This window comes from Delphinus delphis, chromosome 10 (genome assembly GCF_949987515.2).
Source record: "Delphinus delphis chromosome 10, mDelDel1.2, whole genome shotgun sequence".
NCBI classification, from domain to species: domain Eukaryota; kingdom Metazoa; phylum Chordata; class Mammalia; order Artiodactyla; family Delphinidae; genus Delphinus; species Delphinus delphis.
In genome coordinates, this window is record NC_082692.2 from 19,074,102 (window position 1) to 19,091,892 (window position 17,791).

The 17,791-nt window shown below is 38.8% G+C and overlaps 1 pseudogene; it reads right to left on the minus strand.

Annotated features, from left to right (window-relative positions):
- Positions 1 to 2,978: 2,978 nt before the first annotated feature.
- On the minus strand, positions 2,979 to 3,104 carry LOC132432998 (small nucleolar RNA SNORA70; annotated as a pseudogene).
- Between the last annotated feature and the right edge of the window lie 14,687 nt (positions 3,105 to 17,791).

Genomic DNA, 17,791 nt, shown 5'->3' on the forward strand with positions numbered 1-17,791 from the left:
AGATCCCGCAAAGCTTATTGGAGACAAATGGCAACAACTAAGAAGCATCTACACGTGGCCAGCCTTCATTGTTAGGCAGATCTCAGCATCACCAAACAGTGTGGATTTGAAGGCATCCAAAAGACTGGTCTCCAAATTATCTGTTCTTTCCTAAAAGAGCACCCACACCAGCCTGCTACTGTCTCTCAAGTTCTTACCATTAGAGTCATTTCTTCAGCTTCTTGCACTGTGTTCTCTGGAATTGCCATTTTAATCAAAATGACCTTGGGACTGGGACTAGCAGCCACTGGTAAATCAGAAAGGTTGAAGTTGCCATGCAAAGACCCCAGACCTAGACCCCCACTACCATGCCAAGACTTTCTCTAAGTCGTAGTGAAATCTTGCGTGCAATCTTTGACTACATTTGGAACCAATTCCCACTTCTGTAAAATGAAGGGGTGAGCTTAGAATTCCTTATGAGATGTCATAGATCTAAATTCTGTCAGCATAATTTCTCAGTTTAGATGGCTGTCACCTTGAAAAAACAAAGACCAGTACTGAGGGAAAAGATAAGAAGATGGACACGTGTTCAAGAGGGGAATAGAGGGAAAAAGAAAGATTCAGGAGCCTGGGATATTTCTGAGGATCCTGGTCAGCACAAGAAAACTAGACCTGGGACTTCTCTGGTGGTCCAGTGGCTAAGATCCACACTCCCAATGCAGGGGGCCCAGGTCCGATCCCTGGTCAGGGAACTAGATCCCACATGCCACAACTAAGAGTTTGCATGCCACAACTAAAGATCCCTCATGCAGCATCAAAGTCCTGCGTGCCGCAACTAAGACCTGGCACAGCCAAATAAATAAATAAATATTTTTTTAAAAGAAAGAAAACTAGACCCTACCACATGCCCCCAAAGGAGATCATCTCTCCAAAGAAAAACTCTACCCACTTAAATTTTTTTTCTGATTCAGTCTTGACACTAAGTCACAAGCCTCAGTTTAATATCTAATCTCAAGAGACCACTGTATGATATGAGGGTTTTTTTTTTAAGTGACTTATTTTCTCAAGAACCTACTGAGAGTGATCATCCTATTAATATTCCTATAAAATGCAGATATTAAAAATATGTGGCCATTCTCCTGCATGTTTACATGAGTGAACTCCCAGCTCCCCTTCAGTTGATTGACAGAACAGGGCAATGTCGGGTTCTTTCTAATCACAAATTCATCACAAATGAGAGAGAGTAGAAAACATACACATAAATAACAGGCTTTTCTGTGAGGAGAAAGGAAGGATTTATGTATTCTCCTCTGTAGGAAACAAAGAGATTTATTAGTGAGGAAGGAGAAAGGCAGAGCCAGTTTAAAGAGGAATGAACCAAGGACAGGAGGAAAAGAAACAAGTGTTTCCCTACCAGATGACCTTATTATTTCAGAAAGTAATATGCTCATGTTTTGAATGTATTTTATGCTGCTACACAGTTATCTTTCTAGAGAACTAATTCTGATAACCTGAAATGATCAACATGGCATAAAATAAATCCTGCAGCTTTTAACTAGCTTTGGACCACTCTCTCGGACTTACATCCAGCCTCTTACTGTGTGAATGGCAGCACGTTTTGCCCAAACGTTTAAAGTTTGATAGTACCAAGTCCTCCTTTTCATTATCAAGTTTCCAGCCCTGATTTGTCACAGTCCCGCTGGTTAGCCTTCTCCCCAGCTAGATGAAGTGAATTGTAAAAATTACTCAGTGGAAACTGAAAGCCTAAAATGAATTGAGATGATTCATTCTGGAGCCCCTTGCTATTTTCGGACTTTTGGACAGAAATGCTGGCATTCAGAAGTAATAAGCCAGCCTGACTTGACACCTTGATTTGGTAACTCAGAAAAATCCACAGTCAGTCCCACTCTGGATTCATGTGGAATTCAATGATGCAAAGGTGATCAAGAGGGAAAAAAGTTGCCACATCACTTTTAAAGTTTTATAAGCCAATTTATCATCCGTGCTTTGACACAGCTAGCCCAGCAATATTCTTAAAGGATTCCCAAAGCAGATTACTAAGAATAATAGAATCAGTAACTCATATAGCCAGAATTTCTTTTAATTTATTACACATTTAAAAAATAGGCAAGCCAACCATTCCTCTGAAAGTGAAGTCTGAATGATAGATCAGTGAGCACCTGACCAAACAACAGAGCTATAAGGTCAATATCATAGTCAATCCTTAAAGGGAAAAAACTGATCAACCACTTACAGGATATAGTTTGAGTAGTTCTTCCAGCAGTACTGGTGACTTCAGACTGTTTTGTCCATACTGTCAACAGTGTCTTCCCTTGACCAACCTGAATATTTATAAGATGGTAAAACAAGACCCAGTATAAGGTGTTGGCCACCATGAACTGATTGACAGAAGCACTAATCCACAGACCACAGGTGTGATTATAAGCCCTCAACAATTCCTCAGTGTGCCACCAAACCTGTAAGCCCAAACCTCCAAGTTCGAAGCACCATTTAAATGCCCTCTGAAGATAGCAGTGCTGGAAATTTTATTTGTTTGAATAAAACATTATTTATTTAACAGCAGAGTAGGATTTATTGGTGAACATGAGTAAGGAGGGGACATCACCAAAGCTCTCATGAGTGCAGGGCCCAACATCTGTCCAGGGGGTCACAATTAGGAATGTATTTGACCCCATAGCCATCTGGGATGAGCTGCCTTTCTGCCACCATGTTTTCAAATTCATCCACATTACATTCAGTAAATCCCCATTTCTTAGAGATGTGGATCTTCCTGTGGCCAGGGAACTTGAACTTAGCCCTTGTGTAGGGCCTCAATCACCATGCTCCTTGTTCTGTAGCTTGGTGCGGATGGACACTACACCTTGGCCAATGTGGACCCTGGCCACTGTGCCCTAGGGTTTTCCAAACGCACCGTGCATACCTGTCTGGAGCCTACACTGGGGACAGCGTGAGGCCATACATGAATATCCACTGGAAAGGGCTGTCTCCAAGGTCCCTAAGGGCAACCCATAAAGGCAACAGGCTGCATACACTACTGAGGAGGTTGCTGTTTGTAGCCATTGCACACCAGACCCCCAACAGGGTAGAATTTTTTTTTTTTTCAAGTGATCTCTGTTTTTTGAAGTGTACCCAAAACATACCAAGAGCCAAAACTTGGGTTGGTTTTCCCAGCGCTCATAACAGTATAGATAGCTAACACCTATAGAGTGTCTACATGTGCCAGGTACTCTTCTCAGTGGCTTGTGTATGTTTAACTCATGCCAACTACATCTGTCTCATTTCAACCACATTCTGGCACTGGGTTGATTGTTAAGACAAGTAGGTAAAAGAGTCCCTCCTCTCTGGTCTCTGGCCTTTAAAGGGCTTTACTCTGTCCCTCTTTCAGCAGTGCCCCTCCCCATTTAGGCCACAGAATCCAAAGGGCCAAGAGAATATGCCCACCTGGAGCCCACACTCCCCCTCTAGACAGCACTCCTGGTGTTGAGACTTTAGACTCTCAGCCTAGACAGCATGGAGCCTCCTTCCCAGAACTGAGCTTCCTCTTGCCTGGGAACGGGTCGTCACTGAATGGATGTGTTGAAATGGATGTGAAGAAATTAATGATTTAATTGATCAATTAACACAGAAACCTTAACGCATGGGTTTTTGGAGATCTCTTCTGATTGCCAAGAGAATTTTTTTAACCTCCTGATTTCATATTCGTTTCCTAGAAAGGTGAAGCTGTCAGTTAAATTCCAGTTAGGTAAGGTGTCTGATAAATTACACTACAGAAAATTGCAGTCAATGGACACAGGTTTGTGACAGTGGCATTTTCTTTGAGAAAACAAAAAGGATTTTAAATCCTTAAACACTTGGTTTCTTTCAGGAAAAAAGATCCTCTTCCAATAACGTTTAATTTTGCTTTTCAAAAAATATACCCAGCATTTTCAAGTGGCAGACAGAATAATTAACCAAATCTCCAAATACCTTTCTGTTCTCTGGCCTCCTGTGGTAGATGTAGTATTTCATCTCTTAGTTATTTCAGTCAGGGTCCTTCCTGATTGTTTTATGGAACAGTGATTACATCATGTTTATAGACTATGCCAGCCCAGCACAGTGCAAACTTTTTCTATCACATCCTGCATATACGAAGAACCAATGGGTATGCTTGTTGGATACAAAACCAGCTAATGGGCTGCAACTGTGAAGCAGGAAGCTTTTCCAAGAAAACATATAAATAACATCATTAGTAGAGGAGTCTGTATCTCATACAGCAAGGCTGGGTGTCTGCTTTTCAATCCACAGACTTTAAATAGACCCAACGACTCCCTTAGTCTTCAACTAAGAAAAGCTCAGGGTGCAGAGGCCATCATCCCTTGTTTGTTCTATCACTATGAGAGGCAGCAGCAATCCAGTGGGGGAAAATGCCAGCAGACTATCATGTAACTAGCTGTACTCAAATATTAAAAATGGGACTTTTTTTTTTTTGCTTTCTTGAATTTGCTTCACACCTTGGAAGCTACCAGCTACTTTATATAAGCACCAGCCTAGGCCAGATTCAAGCACAACCCCCATCTCAAGTTGCTGGGATGACTACCCAAGCACATTTGAGAGGAGAGTTTCTCAACTGGGCAATTTTGCATCCTAGAGGATATATGGCAATGTCTGGAGACATTTTTGCTTGTTACAACTCAGGGAAGGAGGGGAAGGTGATACTGGTATCTCGTAAATAGTCTACAATGCACAGGACAGCTCCTCACAGCAAAGAATTATTCATCCCCAAATGTCAATAGTGCCAAAGCTAGACACCCTGTTCTAGTGGGACAAGGGCATGAAAGAAATGGTATCTAATGCTTCAGACTCTGAAATTGAAGTGGCTTCCTCTCTCAGGTGTTATTACCTACACACACCAAGAAACACAGCTTGCTTATCAGCCAGGCTGGGACCACACACATTGAACTTGTGGGTGGTACAGAGTCAAATATAATTCTGTGCTGCTGTATGACACCTTTCCCTATGGAGATCAAAATGCTTTTCAGAAAGAGTTATTCTACCGGGAGAGGGAACTGGGTGTCAGAGGGAATCCTCATTTCACAGATGAGAAAACAGGAGGTTAGGAGAGGTCGTCATTTGCTCAAAGTTATTCAATGAATCAGGTTCAGAGCTCAGGAAACTAAGAGAGACTTGACATTGGAGAGAATTCTGAAAGAATGTAAAAGGACAGAAAAGTACTTTCCGCTGGAGACTGTCTTGGTGGCACAAATTTTTTTCCACACCCTGAGCCCCTGGTGTCAAGAAAGGCAGGGTCTCCTGTGATGGGCAGCTAGTGGTTCTCCCCCGAATCAGCAGCCCCAGAAGAATCCCCCAACCCCTCCCTGCCAGCCAAAGAGCCCTCACCTGACAAACCCAATTCCCAGGGCTATTCTCCAGATGTTTATACTGTCAAATGATTTAACAGACTGCAGAAATGAGTTGGTCTGTTCATTAAAATAGTCATCATAATGAAAAAGATGGACGGCTTCTGCCCTTATCCTCTGTCAGTCTGTCACGTCTATGGACCTCTTTCCTATCAATCACCGTAGTATACATTATGTAAATTCCAAAGATGAAATGTCAGCCTATGTATCTAATTGTTCTTGTGTGCCATATGGGAAAATGACTGGTGGGCCCTGCTGTTCCCCTTTACAACCAACATTAATTGGCATCTTTGTTATCTAGCCATGGAGATCCTGATTGGAACGATTTTAAGGCTCTAGTAACCCTTTCAACAGGAAACGGTGATTCAGGCTGATTCTAACTGAATGAAAAAAAAACACAGAGAAATCTCAGAAACTTTATGACCCTAGTAACATTTGATCAAGAACTTTCACGAACACAGAGTCCTGTATTATATTTGTTGACCAGGTAAGAGAGGAATCCAAAAGGCTTGGAAATGAACATTTCTGTATTACCCTGCCCCCCCCCCCAAAACAGAGGAGCCCTATAGAAAGAGATGAAGCATATTCCCAGATAACTGTAGAAAATGAAGTGCAGGGGTCATTTTCTCCCACTAATTACTGGGCTACTTTGCGGAACATACATTTTGTCTATCTTCAGGGACAAGATCATGAAATATCAGTGTAAGAATGGATTTTAGAAGTCATCAAATTGAGCATTCTACTGGGGCATGATTCCCACTTAAGATGTCTCCGACAGTAAGCATTGTCTCTGCTTTGATATTTTCTATGAACAGGCATCCACTGCCTTACAAGGTTCCATTTAGATGAGACTAACTTAAAAGCATAAAAGATGCAAACACTGAAGTATCCCAGTGCACCCACCATAGTATAGACAATAGTATCAAAATTTCCCAATTCCTAAATACAAACTCTCTGTCCAACTTCTTAAAGTGAAAATGATACTGAAGCTACCTTCAAGTCCCTATAGAAGTAATCAATCTTCTTGTCTCATTTTCAAATATACACAATATATAAATTAACTTACTTTCATCCCAGAGGACAAGGAATTTTTAACATATTCTGTACTGGGAGAAAAGATCTCCCCTACCTCAAATTATGTCCCATCCTATCCTACATACAAAAAGCTGTGAGTGAAACGGTAAGTGCAAAGCCAACTACCAACATAAAACTCAGTCCCGAAAATTTCAAAGTTCTAGTTGATTCCATGTTCAAAATGGCCCATGTAGTTATTGGAGGAAAATGGCTACATAAAGTCACCACAACTAATGAAGTGAGATAAACAGCAAATGAGACTACCTGTGATATCTGAAATAAAAGTTTATTTTCTCATGCAAGATAAACTGGAATCATTGTATGTACAGCTGGAGGATCTCCAGTGCTCCGTTTAAACATGACTTCAGATATGAAAAGAGTTGTCTCTCTCTATCCTATATTGACTCTAAAGATGGATAACAAGAAGCTACCATATTGCCCCTAGGTTTTCCCTCCTTGTTTATTTAAAAAAGTGCAAGCAATCCATTAAGGTTAAAGAGATAACATTAAGGAATGCAGCTGCAATGGTTGTACAGTAGATGTCTCTGGTTTGTGCTTACTCTAGGGCCCCGTTTAAAAAGAGCTTTTCAATTTTAATTACAATAAAATGGGCCCTGGAAGAAAAAGCATCTCCTCCAGCAAGGATTGTATTCAGCTTGTTCTCTGTAATTTTGCCCATCACACTGCTGGCTGTTGCTTTTTCCGCAGCTCTTTAATGGTGTCTAAATTGACCAGCTCTGTTGCCAAGGAAACGGACAGGACAATGCTAATAGAAGCTACTTAGGACACAGTGTGAAAAGCTTAGAAATAAAATTGTTTGACATGAAAGGCACTGTGTCAGCAGCCAGGCAACTCTGTTAAAGGCTGCATAAGCAGAAGATGGTTATATGTCTCCCCCTACTCTTTCCCCTCAAAATCTCTCCTAGAAAATGGATTCTGCCCTGGGAGCTTGGACAGCTTTTTCTATCAGAATCACTTTGTCTTTCTAACTCAAAGCAGAGAAAAATCTTCATGTTGTGGTTTCGAAGCACCCAGAATAGATTTCAATTTGTACCCATGGAAATGAGCTGCTTTTTTTTTCTTCTTTCTAGCAACCAAGTCCTCTCCCCTCATGAATAAACTGCAAATATTCTTCTGAATTTTCTAAGATTGTTAATTAAAATCCACTTGATTTAAGCTGCTTCTCCCATTTTGCACTCACAAACCATAAATTATGGAAGAGGTCAAAGAATGAATGGCAATTTGACATGAAGAAGTTGATTTATTGCTTCAGAAGGAGTTTTTTACCAGATGTGGCAGGAGTCATAAATTAAATGCTAAATGTTATGTATTATTATGCTTTCAGGAATATAAATGTGTCTAAAATGCTATGCAGGTGGAATGATAAAAATATGAATCTACTCTCCTGGCAATTTTAAAAGGCTGTTTAAAGCTGTCAAAAGGAAAATAAGCTGAAAAACTATCTAGATGAGGCCCTCAAATGCCTTTTACAGCACCCCCCTGGTTTAAAAAAGTAACTCTTTCCTGTGATATACTGGACATTGGCTTGTGGTGGCTTGGGTGGGGAAAAGAGATAAAGAATTCTTTCATCTGGAAAAAAGAGAGAGAGAGAAAGAAAGAAAGAAGGAAAGAAAAATGATCCAGAGAGCTCTGTGCTGCTGTGACATTATGACATGAATCCAAATCATTATTTCTCATCCACTCCTCTATGGACGACCATAATTTAATTTATCAAACCTCATTTCAAAGCCAATCTGGACACAGAAAATTTGCCTAACTTCACTAGCAGCTGTAGTGGTTATAGTCGTCAAGCTTAAAATATAAAAACAGGAGAAGATTCAGGTATACGAAAGCTTGGAGCAGAAAGAACAGCAGGAGAAAATTTCACTAGAGAGCAGAAGGCTTAAAGGTAAAAGGACTCAACTTTGGGTGGCAGTCCTTTCTGACTTGGAGCTGAGCAGTAGAACTAAAGGCAATGGCTCATTATCAGCTAATGCCTGGGCTTACAGTCCTTTTGAACACAAATGTGAAAAAGGTGGTTGGTCTGACTCCTGCTTCCCTATCTTAGCACTCCATCCCCATCTCCCAATTCCCCACCCATCCAAGGGCAAGACAAGCATAGTCTCCATTCATTCAGGACTTCAGCTGAGACATTCCATTCAGGCATGCTTTTCCCAAATCTGAAAATCACCTCCCTGTCTAATATGCATTCCAGCCTCACGGAGAATATACAGGCAATTGCATCCTTGACTTGCCAGTGTTATCCACCATGGCTCATCACTAGATACACTTGCCGTCTGTATCCTGCAGGGCACTGGTGTGAGAGACAGGAGCCAGCTGCATCATGCATGGAACAAAGCCACACAGACAGGCAGTGCATTCACTGAACAATGCTCTGAAGAAAAGAAAGGGTCTCACAAGCATTTGGTGTTCTGAGGAAGGCTGCCAGATTTTTAACAAATAAAAGCACAGAATGCATAGTTAAATATGAATTTCAGACAAACAATGAATAAGTTTTTAGTATAAGTGTGTCCCTTGCAATACTTGGCACATACTCATACTAAAAGAAGTATTCACTGTTTATCTAAATATAAATATTTTTAAAATCCTGTATTTTATCTGGCAACTCTAGTTCTAAGGCAATACCAACTAACCTAAGTTGATCGCTAAATTATGTCAGCCATAATTGACAGCATCTTGATAAAGAAGGTCTCCATTCCATGGCCATCAATGCAGCCATCACACTCTGTTCCAAAGAGAATAGTAATTATAGTTGTTCCCACCACCAAATCAACAGAATCATGGCTCAGAAATAGTGTGGAAAAAACTGAGTCAGAAAATTAAGATAATGCTCAAAGAGTGCAGGAATAAAAAAAGATATACTTATACCACAAGATTTCCAGATGACGAGCACATTCTTCTGCTCCTGAACAACATGGCAGTAAATGACCAGGCATGAAAGGCAAATACCAGGTGGGACCAGGAAATACAATGTCAGCCCCTCTCAGCCTGTGTCCCGGTACCTTTTCTCACCATCTTAAATAAAGGTCATTATGACAGACCTTGCTCAGCTGAGACCTTCTTGTCAATTCCAATTATATTCTATATAAATAATGCCATTTCACCAAAACCTAACAATAGCCATGTGTTCAAAAAGAAGCTTTTTGAAAGCTGAGGAATGCCTGCCAAGACAACTTCACAAAATCTCATCGTTTTAGTGTCCCAATGAGAAAAAGATAAACTTCATTCTCAAAAGCTCTTCTCTGTTTCTCAAAACAGAATTTCCAGATGACCCAGCCATTTTGTTCCCAGGTTTATACTCAAAAAATTTGAAAGCAGGAACTCAGATAGGTATTTGTACCCCAATTTTTATAGCAGCATTATTAACAACAGTCAAGAGGTGGAAACAACCCAGGTGTTCATCAACAGATGAATGGATAAACAAAATGTGGTATATCTATACAATGGGATAGTATTCATCCATAAAAAAGGAATAAAGTTCTGATACATGGTACAACACAGATAAACCTTAAAAACGTTATGCTAAGTGAAAGAAGCCAGACATGAAAGGACAAATATTGTATGACTCCACTTATATAAGGTATCTAGAACAGACAAATTCATAGAGACAGAAAGAAGTTAACAGGGATTGGGGGAAAGACAATATGGGAGGGTTATTGCCGAATGGGTACAGAGTGTCTTTGGGGGATGATGAAAAGGTCTGGAAATAGATAGAGGTGATGGCAAAACATTGTTGCTTTAAAAAAAGTGCCTCTGCTTTTGGCCTCCTCAGCATCTTCAAACCCCTCCTCCTTTCTATACCCCTATCTTACACTCAAGGGCTCTGGCCACATCTGACCATTGCCACAGCACTGTGGCCTCCCTGTCAGTAAATACAGAACAAGACTGAGTATTTAATTGAACTAAAACAGTTACATCACAGGGCTCCCTTTCCCAGAACCAACAGAAAAATACAAAAGATAGGTCCCCAGGTCCCTGTTAAGGGAACTTGAGAATACAGTGGGAGCAAAGTGTCCATGAGCTCTCCTATCTGTGCCTACTTGTACCCTTGACTGTGACAGCACCTCATGCTCTCAACTGACTGGGACTCTGTCCCATGTATCTCTTCCCTTGGGTGACTACATTCTGTATCCTTTCGCTGTAATAAACTGTAACTGTGAGTATAATAGCTTTCAGTGAGTTCTGTGAGTCCTTCTAGCAGAGTATCAAACCTGAGGCTGGCCTTGTGAACACTCAAATTTGAAGCTGCTATCAAAAGTGAGGTAGGTCTGGGAATTCCCTGGTGGTCCAGTGGTTAGGGCTCTGTGCTTCCAGTGCAGGGGGCATGGGTTTGATCCCTGGTCAGGGAACTAAGATCCTGCATGCTGCAGTGTGGCCAAAAAAGAAAAATAGATAAAATTTTTTTAAAAATGTGAGGTACGTCTTGTGTTAAGTACCTAACCTTACACAGGAAAAATACATTTTTTTAAAAACCCTCTTATTAATCCCTCAGAGAGGTAAAGAAGATATTGTACCCATGAAAGAGTAAAACGATCCATAAAAGGGGTATTCAAAGAACATATAATATGATTTTTGAAATTAAAATTAATGACATAAAAATAGAAAATCCCAATAAAAGAAAATTCCAGTAGAAGAGATTGCTTTGAGGAAAATTCCCAGAAAGTAAAGCAAAAAGACAAAGACTGAAAAACATAGGAGAGGAAAAATAAGAAAAGTAAAGGATTAAACATCTAAATAATAAAATTACTAGAAGGAGAGACAGAGAAGATGGAGGGGAAATCATCACCAAAGTGAAAGGGAAGGCATACATTTTCAGACTGAAAGAACTAACTAAGGAAACAAGCAGTTGAGGAATATGGATGAAAATAGTTACATCATATGAAATTTCAGAACACTGGGAACAAGAAAAAAATGATTCTACAAACTTTCAGAGTGAAAAGAAGTAGTTTTCATTAAAATTATGTATAAATCAGCAGTTTTAAGAAGCCTTTAAGTTTCTTTGGGAAAGGGTCTTCTACTAGTCAATAAGGCCATTTAAAGCATCATACACATAATGACTGCAATTGCCAAACAATTAGCTATAAAAATTTCATTATTTCATAATGATACTCAAATAAAAGGAGAGAGATAACATTTGATAACAGAAGAGGCTTCCAAGGCACCACTCATGACTATGAAAACTACAGATGGTTCTCAACTAAAGATGGTTCGATTTACAATTTCTTGACTTTACACTGGTGTGAAAGCAGGAAGCATTCAGTAGAAACCGTACTTCAAATTTTTTATTTTGACCTTGTCCTAGGCTGGCAGTATGTGGTACAATACTCTCTCACGAGGCTGGTCAGCAGGAGTCAGCCCAAAGTCAACCAAGTGATCATGAGAGTATATAACCAATACACTTACAACCATTCTGTTTTTCACTTTCAGTACAGTATTCAATAATTTACATGAGAAATACAATATTTTATTATAAAAATAGGCCTTGCCCAACTGTAGATTAATGTAAGTCTTTTGAGCATCTTTCAGGTAGGCTGTGCTATGCTATGATCTTTAGTACCTTAGTTGTAGTAAGTACATTTAGACATATGACGTTTTCCAAGTACAATGGGTTTATCAGGACATAACCCCATTGTAAATTGAGAAAAATCTGTAGTAATTAAGTGGAAACGATTATCTTATTCTTCTGGTATGAACTGTATAGCCCTCCTGAATGAGGAAGAGTTCACCAATCAGATTTTCAACTAATATAGGAGTAGGAACAATAGAATTAGAAAAATCACCATCTTACAACTTCTATAATGAGAATACTGATTTAGACAATCATCATTAATGGATATTAAAACCTCTAGGTGAAAAATTATGAAGAACTTTACAAAGAAGAGAGGGTACTTTCACTACTTCAGTCACTGCTCCGCCTTAGAATAACTAAAAGTGGCAAACTCTTATCACTTTTGGAACACTGTTGGAAAAATAATTGATCCAGAATCTAATCAAGGATTTAAACCTAACTTCTGGTCTATAAGAAATATAAGAAATAGAGAAACCTACTACAAGAAGGCAATCAACCAAATCCAGAACATGGGACATTCTTGTTATTTTAATAAAAGTCAATGGTATGGGAGGGTGGGAGGAAAAGGGAGGGATATGGGAGAAGAGGAGACTTTGGGGATCAAAAGAGACTTCAAAAATATAACCACCAAATACAATGAGAAATATTTTGGATCTTGATTCAAACAAAGTATCTATAAAAGGTATTTATAGACAACAAGAAAACATTGATTATAGATTGTTTTAATGTGATATAAAGGAATTACTGGTAATTTTGTTAAGTGTGATAATGACATTGTAAGGAAATGCCCTTTATTTTATTTTGAAGATTCATTTTGAATCAGTTAGAGGTGAAATGAGATAATGTCTGGGACTTGTTTTAAAATACTCCAGCAAAACAAACAAAAAAGTAGGTGGAGAGATGAATGCTGAAGCTGTTAGTTTTTTGATGAGTACATGGAATTTCCCTGAACTCTGCTTTTTCATATGTTCAGAAATTTTCATAATAAATTTTTGTCTAAAGTTGTGAAGGAAATTATATCCAACTGAGAATTCTAACCTGGCCAATATTTTTATTAAGTGCAACAATAAAATAAAGACATTTTCAGTCATGCAAGATATAAAATAAAGCATCTTTCATACAGTTTTCTACCTTTTTCAGGAAGCTACTGGAGGCTATACCCAGTCAAAATGAGGGTATAAATCAATAAAGAGGAAGATCTTGGATCCAGGGAACAGGGAATTCAATACATGAGAAAGTCAAAGGTGAAAATGAGGGAGGTAAAGTAAAATTTCTGGATGACACTAGAAATAGTAATTAATCCAGATGAGTAGGTACCTGAGGGCTCTAGGAGATGTTTGTTCCAGAAGCAAACTGAAAAATACCAGATGTGAAAAAACATATACAGCATAGATTTACATACTGGTGTGGCAGAGTTTGGGATGGAATTAGTGCGGAGTCCAAAGAAAATCGGCAAATGTATTTGTAAAAGATAATCTGAAACTATTTTTTAAATGTTATGCAGGAGAGCAAAAATAATCAAAGTATGTTACATGTCTCAGGCATGAATAGTTTTAATATAGTCATGATAATGTAAATATAGAATATTGATCTATCCAAAATTATGATTAAACTATATTGGGGGGATGGAAAATAGGAAGGATACATGTACAGAATGGGACTGGAATTTAGAAAACTAAATTCTCATCTTCCAGAGTGCAAAGTCAATAGATCATTTTCAAAGCTAGAAGTCAAGAAGTAGTAATACTATCATGTTAAATAGAATTATGATAGTAAATGCAAAAAGTGATGTCCTCTAGGAAGGTGAGAAACAGAAGGTGTGCCATGGATATGCTGGTTTTACTAACAGGCAATGTAGAAATAATTGACTCTTTTAACTGTACATACATATGCAGCTTTGATTTAAAAAACTTAAAGAACTTATTTTAAAAGAGTAAATATAAACCTATTATTAGAGATACGGTGATAAGTACCAAAATAATCAACTTAAGAGTTGAAAATGATTATCTCAGGGGAATAAGAAATGTGCAAGTGTAGCTTTGATTTTAAAAATTAAAATTTAATAATAAAAATACTAATGAGTCCTTCTGGAGACACCTTGGTCTGATGAAGTGAAAATGGATCTGATCAGGAGGGAAAGGGTTTTATCCTCTTTCAATGTAACAGCACAACCTAATTATTCCTACAACCAAAGTAATGTTTTCCCCTTCAGGGAGAGCCTTTTTATTTCAATTACACATATATTCACTAACAGGCCCATAAATATTTCTAATTAGCCTGTTTGCTTCCATTTTATGAGACTGCTTTCAAATTAGCACCCACATTCTATAGAAATGGAAGGAGAGTCTTGGAAGATTGTAATTTCCCTCTCAAGGAAGGAGGAAGGAAAAACAGATTTCATGTCCAAAAAGAACTACTTATTAGATTCAAGCCATTTATAATGCATGTTACATGGAGCAACATATTTGTCAAATGTGGATAGAAAGCTAAAAGTGAGTAGCAGTTTCAATCAATAATTTTCAGGTCTTCAAGCAAACGTGATAGAAAGGTATAGGAAAAGCATTAGGAGAGAAATAACATGGTGTTCACAGCCCTCCTTTCTCAGGCTGTGATCTCATCTGGCCTTTCCTATTGAAGAAACATCACAGGGAGCTCTGCCATGACCCAAGAATGGTCCCAGAAATCAAGGATTCAAAAGTGCATTAGAGTCTCGAAAGTCAGATGAAGTTAGCATTAACCATATTAGACCACACAGGAAATATGCTTCATCTAGAGATGCCTATAACCTAAAAACTGTTCAATAAGTTACTATCATCATCATCATCATCTTCATCAACACCAATATCTTCATTACAATTTTGGAACACTGCTGAGTGGATATGGCTTAAAAACTGTAAAAAAAAACACACAAAAAACCCAGAATTTTGACACTACAGGAGGTGAATGGAGGTAAATAATCTGAGGCATGTGTCAAAGTAAAGATGAATAGAAGCTTTGACATGGCATGTGATTATTCAAAAAAATAATAACTGCATTTTTTACTAAATGCTAACTATGGATCAGGCACTGTGCTTGACACTTTACACACATTATCTTTAACAATTACAATTCTGAAGAGGTGGTGTTATTAGCCCCAAAGAAGCTCTGAGACTCAAAGAGAAGTAATGAATTCTGCAAGGCCCCATAAATGATAATCGTGGAAGCTGGGTTAAGTCCTTTCCGTCTGGGTACAAAGTCCTACCACCTTGCAATACTTCTTCACTTCCACTTGGATAACACTTGACAATTTTCCCCGTGAACTTTTATAAACATTATTGTATTATACTCACATAGCCCTTATTATATAGGAAGGACCTATTACTCTCAACTTTCAAGGAAAGAAATCTTAACTTGGAGAAAATGGACAATTAGCCCAAGTCCACATGGCTAATAAGGAGCAAAGGCAGGATTCCACTCCAGATGGTGGTGTTCTCAACCCATCACACCATCTACAAAAGATTAGACTGTTGCCTATCCCTATGTCGAAGTTCTAAAATGAACCCATTTTTAGCTTTAAAATAAGACGGCCATATATAACTTATCCCAATAGGGAAACTTGTGAGGATGAAAGGGATGCTATTAGTTATAATGTTGAGCAACAGATATAAAGCAGCCTATCCCACGTAAGCCAGGGACCTATGTTCACTCTCTCTAGAGAAAGTGCCCTAATTATTCCCATGGAATCATTCTTCCTTGACAGAGTGGGGAAAATAATTGCTATATGCCTCAATTTAATTATCAGGTGAGGAAGACCTTTTGGAAGAAGCAATGCATGTCTCATGCTCTATTTGCCTTCAAAGTTTAATGGTTCACCATTTTCTAGAATAAGGGTCAGCAAATAATAGCCCATTGTCCAAATTCTGCTCACTTGCCACCTGTTTTTGTAAATAAAGTTTTATTGGAACACAGCCATGCCCACATTTATGTATTGTCTGTGGCTGCTTTTGTGCTACGCAGTGAAGCTGAGAAGTTGCAACAAAGACCAAGTGGCCAACAAAGCCAAAAACATTTACCATCTGGCTCTTTACAAAAAGCATTTGTCTATCCCTGTTTTAGAAGATAAAATCCAAACTCTGCAGTAGGCATATGAGACCCTCCATGATCTGGTCCTGCTTCTGTTTCAGCCTCATCCCTCCTCCACTTTGAACACTATTCTCATTCTCAGCACCTGCCTACTTGTTTAAAGGCGCTTTTCACACTCTTCTCCCTGTGTTTGGAGTGCCCCAGTTCTCACCTATTGCTTCTGATGAACACTTACAGGTTGTGGTGAGGATTAAGTATTGTGAGGATTGAGGGCTTAGAAGAACATCTAACACACAAGGAAGCACTCAGTTAATGTACTTTATTACTGTTATTATTGTCTTATTTTTTGCAACATAATTTTAAAAAGTCACCTGAATTCTCCCATTTTTCATTTTGCCATCCATAAAAAAATAAATAAATCTATTACTGTGTCCTACAGAAAGACTGGCACTCAAAAGTGTTAGCAAACTGTAAAGTGTGGAACATACAGGTTTTAATATTAAAAGATTTAGCTGTTCAGGATTTTCCCTCATTGTTTGTTCACACAACCCAAACACTGACTACCCATACCAAAAAAAGGAAGATAAATCAAAAAGCTAAAACCAGAGTCTGAAGAGCTATTTAGGATTATTTTTGACACTGGTATTAGCAGTCTCAAACAGAACATCAGTAAGCCCAGTAGTAGCTCAAAAGATGGTACCTGGAAAGAGCAGAGTAACCTCCTTTACAAACTATTGCAGCATCTTCATTATTTATAGAATCTCTGGATTTATGAATGGTTTTTTTACCATCTTGTTTTACACTAATTCCAACTTTTCTCTCTATATTTGTGCAACTGGATACACTATTAGTCATCAAGTTTACTGATAGCAGGGGGAAAAGAACCACATGTTAGAAACACACACCACGCACAACAAATGGATCTTTAATTTTAGGCTGCCATTCCTTTCATTGAGCTCTTCTCAGGGTTTCCTGCAGTGTGAATAATAAGAGTGTCTGGCCTGCTTTTTTCTTACAGATGCATGAACTGGCACTGGAAGCATTCATCAGAAGGAAAAGGTTTTCTCAAAACAGCTCACTGAGAAAAGGGCTATAGAAGTCTGCACAGGAAGCCATATCACACAAATGTTTATGCCAAACTGGTCTTAGGCACCACGCACTTAATACTTAATTTTGTAGTTAATAACACTGAAACCTAAAAATGTATACCGATGTGTTCAAAACCAGAATCTAATTTTATGCTAAGCTCAATTGTCTAACTGCAAATCCATGTAGTGACCATGAGATTAACATTGTTATGGGCAGCAGTAGTGCCAATTATTTTCTTTTCTTTTTTTTTTTTTTTTTTTTTTGCGGTACACGGGCCTCTCACTGTTGTGGCCTCTCCCGTTGTGGAGCACAGGCTCCAGACGCACAGGCTCAGCGGCCATGGCTCACGGGCCCAGCCGCTCCGCGGCATGTGGGATGTTCCCAGACCGGGGCACGAACCTGCGTCCCCTGCATCGGCAGGCGGACTCTCAACCACTGCACCACCAGGGAAACCCTATTTTTTTTTTTTTACAGATAACAATACAGAGATTCAGAGAAATTAGGTAATTTATTTAAATACAAAGTTGGCCAGTTTTTAAACCCAGGTCTTTTGAAAAAGAGATATGTTCTGCGATGTTAG